The sequence below is a fragment of the Oreochromis niloticus genome, linkage group LG2 (genome assembly GCF_001858045.2).
Source record: "Oreochromis niloticus isolate F11D_XX linkage group LG2, O_niloticus_UMD_NMBU, whole genome shotgun sequence".
NCBI classification, from domain to species: domain Eukaryota; kingdom Metazoa; phylum Chordata; class Actinopteri; order Cichliformes; family Cichlidae; genus Oreochromis; species Oreochromis niloticus.
The window spans coordinates 18750111-18756183 of NC_031966.2; positions in this window are offsets into that span (position 1 = coordinate 18750111).

Genomic DNA, 6073 nt, shown 5'->3' on the forward strand with positions numbered 1-6073 from the left:
GAATATGAGTCACCTTCATGAGAAGGAATGCTATAACCCTTCAGAACTGTTCATGTATATATACATATTAATCAAAGGAAACTCACCAACGGCCCGCTTGGCAGCCTTAAATTTCATCAGGGGTATTATATTTTAACTGATGGAATATGTTTCACTCTGTTGGTGAGAGGGGATGCATTTTACCATCAGGAGTGGGTTTTGTCTGATTTTGACCAAAAGTGGAGCTTTGGAAATTCCTTCATTTCACAATATGAGTCAGTGTGCCCATATTGCGTGTGTGGTATCTTTTCATTACCCGGAAAACTTTTCTCTTACTTTTTACAGTTAAGAGTCAGTTCAGCCAACTCATACAGACACAACCACATTTCACATTCCTTTTCACTTAGAGTCAGTGATCATTCTTTTGTTTTGTCTGCTGGTGTTTTTGAGACTTCTGATCTCAGTTTTTGTCATTTGGTTGAAAACTGTTAACTTGGGCCTTGTTTTTTACCTGTCTGGGAGAGAGTCCTGCCGGTTTATAAGTAAATTGGTCGTCATTTTGGATTGGGATGGAGAAAAATTCACAGTCAAGAAGACTGAGGGAGATAAGCTGTTGAAGAATTGGACTGACTTCTAAATAAAATCAGATGTTATCTTAACTGGAGAAAAAAAAACAGAACTCCTTGGACAAAAATTGTGTACATTTGGTCCAAAATCTTCATTGATCTTGGCTAGTCCACTCAGTTAACTCCCGAAGATACTTGTGATTCTTTGACCCCTACTTGGCTAGAAGTGGACTTTGAATCCGAGCACTGCTTGGGCTGTGACATTTCACAAACCTGCAGGACAACAGCCTGTCACATTGTTCTTCAGGATCGTCCATGTTTACCTGTTGATTCTGTGGCCTCAGACAAAAATCACAAGACAGGAGGCAGATGAGTCTGTTTCCATAGGGCATTAAAAGTGCTAGGAGTGAAAAAAATAAACACCTGCTGTTAAGATCTCCCACTGTCAAAACCAGCAGGAACACACAAGGTCAAATAGCCGGAGCAGCACTTCATGTCCTAGTCTATTGGATTTTCAGATGCTCTGCTTTCCACCGAGATCAAATCACTTCCTGCCAACCTGATTAGAAATGCTGGTGGGGGGTGAGGTGAGCGTTAGTGGTCTGATATTAAAAAGGATCCATGCTGTTGCTCCTGTCTTTGAACAAGACAAAGCAACATTCAGGAAAGATGGTTTCCCAAACCTGTTCTGAGAACATCTGACAGAGAAAGTGTCCTTATTGCTCCAGTTAAAGTCAGTGTTGTGTCTGCTTCTTGCTTGTTTGGTGCGAGACTTTGGGGTCATTTTAACACTCATGGTCGAGCTTAGTAATCTCTTTACCGAGTGTTGTAATCTAAAGCCATTACACTACAAAAAATAGTCAGGGACACTTCAAAGTAAGCTAGCTTTTGATTACAATTAAAATTTAAGTTGTTTATAAAATGATTTATAACATATCTATTACTGATATAAAGAAATCAATCGGTGCATCTTAAGAAATATAGAAATATAACGTATCACCTTTTTTTGCAGTTAATTCAACTGATCTATCCACACCTTATCCACTAAGTCCAGAGATCACCAAAAAAAGAAAAATATATGCTTAAAATGATTATTTAGTCATCCAAATCATTTGTAAAATACCTTTTTTCTCTTGCCATTTCCTCAGCTGTCTCTTGAATTGAAAGCACTCCCTCAGTTTTCTTTGCTTAATTATAGCATAGCAAATAACCCATTGGGTGTAGTATAACATAGACCATGTTATGCTATGTTTAGGTTTTCCTTCTAATTCCCTGTATCAAGGCATTTGAATCCCAAAAATATCAAAATGCAGACATGTAAAGAATTGAGGTATTCCATACCAGCATATGAGATCTTTACCAAGGTAAATTAGCCAGATATAAGCAAGGCTTCTTACAATTCCAGCTAAAAGGACTGCATAAGGAAGTTTTGCATTCCTTGTCAAGCTGTCCTCGTTTTAGACAGCTTGACTGTGAGTTGTAGCTTCATTACCAAATGTAAGGAGGCTTATTTCAGGAGGCTTGTTTCAGTGTTAGAACGTCATGTTCTCTTTGTAATCTTTTTCTAATCTAAAGTGTTTTATCATTTCTATTTAGTCTTTATCCTGGGACCAATTGATCCCTCTTAACTAGTTATTTATCTAATTGTTTTAAATCCAGACAGAGTAGGAAGACCCGAGTCTTCCTCCTTCAGCTCCTGAGGAGCTCACATGGGGTTATGGCGTATTGCTCATTAGTCCCATTGTCCTAAATCCAAAACAACACCCAACCAGCAGTAACCCTCAAACAGCATTGAGCAAACAGACTCATAAAATAGAAGCTTATGTTTGGCTAATGAGCTTCAGCTTTCCAGTCAGTTTCACTCATGTATATCTCCTAATGTGACGATGGGTCTGCGAGGATAACGGGCGGGGGGGATTTCAAAGGCTATACAGACACACAGATAGCAAAGTGCATGGCCAAGGCCTGGCCCAGGATGTCAGTGTTCAGGGTGGGTGACAGTGTTATTCCCTGCCATCTGTTTCCCAGGCGGCGGTCCAGCAGTGCTATGTTGAATGCTCCGGCATGAGGGAATAGGGAGCAGCCCACCATGCCACACTACAGGCATTGCAGCATTTGATATTAACATAACTGTGTGTGCCGGCCTCCTATGTCTGTTTGTAGAGGAGAAATGGGTTCAAGCTGCACATAGATACATAAAAAAAGCTCTCTTACACTCAGACTGCCCATCTGTCTATCGTCTGTCTGTTTTTCATGTCTGTGACACTCTCTTATATCAAAGGAGGGCTGGCACTGTCACAGTTTCCTCAACACTGCTGAGCTATAAAGTTACAAAATGCCCACAGAGAATGCAGCAAATTGAGATTATTGAATTAGTCTTGTTTGTTTTATGTGTACATCTCAGCTTAAAGCCATAAAGCTCTGTGAATTTCCCATGAAAATCCACTTTAGATGCGTAGGGATGGTGAGCGGCATCAGTGTTTGGTGACACTGCAAATGGCGTAAATGGCGTATCGTTTTCTGTGTGGCTGTGTTACCCAAACACCAAAGGAATGTTATGAGAGCAGTCAGGGTCTCATCGCTCAACCTTTTATGAGAAGACCTCACAAAGGCCCGAATCAGTCTTCCTCTCCGTCTCCGCTGTCACCCTGAGGAAAAGTGAGAATGCCGTAAATCACTTTGGCAGCTCTGTGTTTTGAAGCGCGAGGCTGCCTGTAGCAGGCATCATTTTATAGGTTCTCCCTCTTCGTGTTGTAGAGAGAAGGGCTCTGAAACCACGTGATTTAAATGCTGATGTGTTTGCTTAAAGTGGTGTAAAAGGGTTAGGTCTACGGTGGATGAATGAAGAGATACACAGAGGCGGCCCAAAGTTCACCAAGGAACCTCAATCCAACCTTTGTCCAGAATCTGAACCTCAAGGAATTCAGCTAATTCTTTTACTAAGGAAAATAGAGGCTTTATTGCATTCTTTGAGGATGTCAACCTGAACGTGTAAGTTAACTTGCATTAATGTGAGCTTTATGTACAATGAATTACTTTGTGTGAGGCCTCAGGGGAGGAGGTTAGGGAGAAAACTGGGCGACCCATTAGGAGAGTGGCAAGGGCACATATCACGTGGGCACAAATGTCCTGAGTAGCTGATCTGATACATGTTCTTTCCTAACTTGACCCCCAAACAGTCAGTCTTAAAAATAAGAGACAAAACTGTAGATGATAGCACTAGCACATAGATATCCTGTAAATACATAACTTACAGTCAAATATAAAGTTACTACTTTGAAAACAGAACAGCTTTAAATCAGGTGAAATAAAAAATTCAGACAAGAGATATATTCGAAACTTTCTGTTTATTTTTTTTGTTTTTCATAAATATAATTCAGGATGGATGAGCCTGCCTGTGGACTATGTGTTTATTATTATTATCGGGATCGTTGTTATGGACGGGCCTCGATGGTCCAGGCCTTAGCTACATTCTACTCATATACTTCAACTATGTGATACACTGATTTATAATAAAGCAGATAAGTTATTGCAGTGCAAGCTCAGCTTAACTAATCAGTTCATAGTAATTTAAGGCTTTTGCGGCAACGTAACCAGCATGACACTGAGCGGATCGGCTTATGCAGGTCAGTCTTTGGGAAGTACCCGTTATCGCTCTTTCACACTTAAAATAGGTCATTCATTGATCAGCTTACGCAGCTACTTTTAATCCATGAGCCTACTCAAAAATTGCAAAACAAATGAAAATGTGTTGAGGATATTGTGCACTCACAGTCGAGTTCATTCATCCACTTCTGCTCCGAAATAAAATGTCTCCACTGTTTGTCTCCAGCTTTGCTTCTGCAATGTAAGACTTTTATGCTTTTATGACCTGCAGCCTTTGTGTCCGCTGTGTGTGTTTGGTTGTGATTGTGAGTACTTTTTTTTGAATTGCAAAGTGACATGAGCTGAATACCTTCCTGTCAAAGTTGGTCTGCTGCCGACCCTGTTAATTACTAACGTCAGTGTAACATCTGTATAACAATTATGCATTTCAAATTAAGCTTAACCTTTGGATTTGCAAGAATAGTCGCTTTATTTGAAATAAGATGTATTTGCACAGCACTCTCAGTTTCATCCTGCCTTCTTGCAAGCAGATTGAAACTGGTGAAAACTCGGTGTGAAAACTTAAATATTTAATGTGAAATAATCTTAAAACGTCATAGAGGATGCTGTTAATCAAATGTAAACAACGAAATGGTACAGGAAGTTTGGGAATCTTTTCAGTCTCATGTGTTTACATTGTGAACTTAACATGTTACAACTATTGCTTGTCTTCTCCCAATATCAGCATCATAAACCTTGTGATGCTTGTTATTCGGTGTCAAGTCAGTTAGCTCCTAGCATAAGAAATGTGACAGAGTGACATATCCTGAGTCATCCCTGTGGAACATGCGTTTCATTCTTGCCACAATGTCTAACAAGGATGCACAGAACACATTCAAGAAGTATGCTGCGCTGACATTGAGACTTGACCATGAACTTTCTTTTTGGAACTGTTTTTCAGTTAACAATTAGTCAACCTTGAGATGTTTTCTGGGTTCATCAGTTGCAAAGCCAACAAGCTGCGAGTATATAATGAGATGCCTGCATATCAAGCGTTTCCAGCCACAGGTAGCAGCCCAAGTGCATGACTATGATTCAGCAAGCTGATATTATCAGACATCTGACATCGAGTTGATCTATTTATGGGCCAGGTCGCACAGGCATCGAGACTGGCAACTGCCTGGTAGCCATCGGTTGCTAGGGAAAAATCATATGCCCTGTATACTGGCTGGTGAACAGTTGTGGGAGGGGCTTGCTACCCTTGGGTGAATTTGGTCGCAAAAAAGTGATGCACCAAAAAGCTCCTTCGGTTGCTAGTTGCTGCTGCACTTTCCTGTAGTTTTGTATGGAAGACCCTTGTCTGCAAGTGGTAGTGAAACTGAAGATGCAAACTGCAACACCTTCAACCAATAGTCAAACCATTGGGGAATACATGTTTTTCTCCAGTAACTGGTGATTGTCAGGGTCACCAGTTGGTTTCAAGGCCTGTAGGATGGTTTTGCAAAGGTATATGACCATCCACTGCCCTTTTGATTTTTTCTTTCATTCATCTAGTAGTACTTACTCGCTGGAGAAAGTAATTCGTTAGTTAAATTACTTTCTCATTACTCTGAGCTGAATCACATTTTATCATAATCACCAGTTAACATTATAAAACTGAGGCTACAGTCCCACACACCAACACAAATCCCTGTCCTACTGAACACAGACATGCAGTCTTTGTTTTTTGTTTTTTTATGAATGAACAGAAAGCTAACAATACAAAGTAAAGCTAAAAAACCAGCCTACAGAGACTTCAAAGCGATCGCCTCAGGGATTAAGTTCAGCTGATTCTAATTCTACTTTAGAAGGATGAACAGGTAGAAATGGAGCCTCATTGCTACCTGTTGAAGTTCAGGGTCTGGCTGCTGGGCTGGGGTTAGCACACACTTAGCTTCATCATC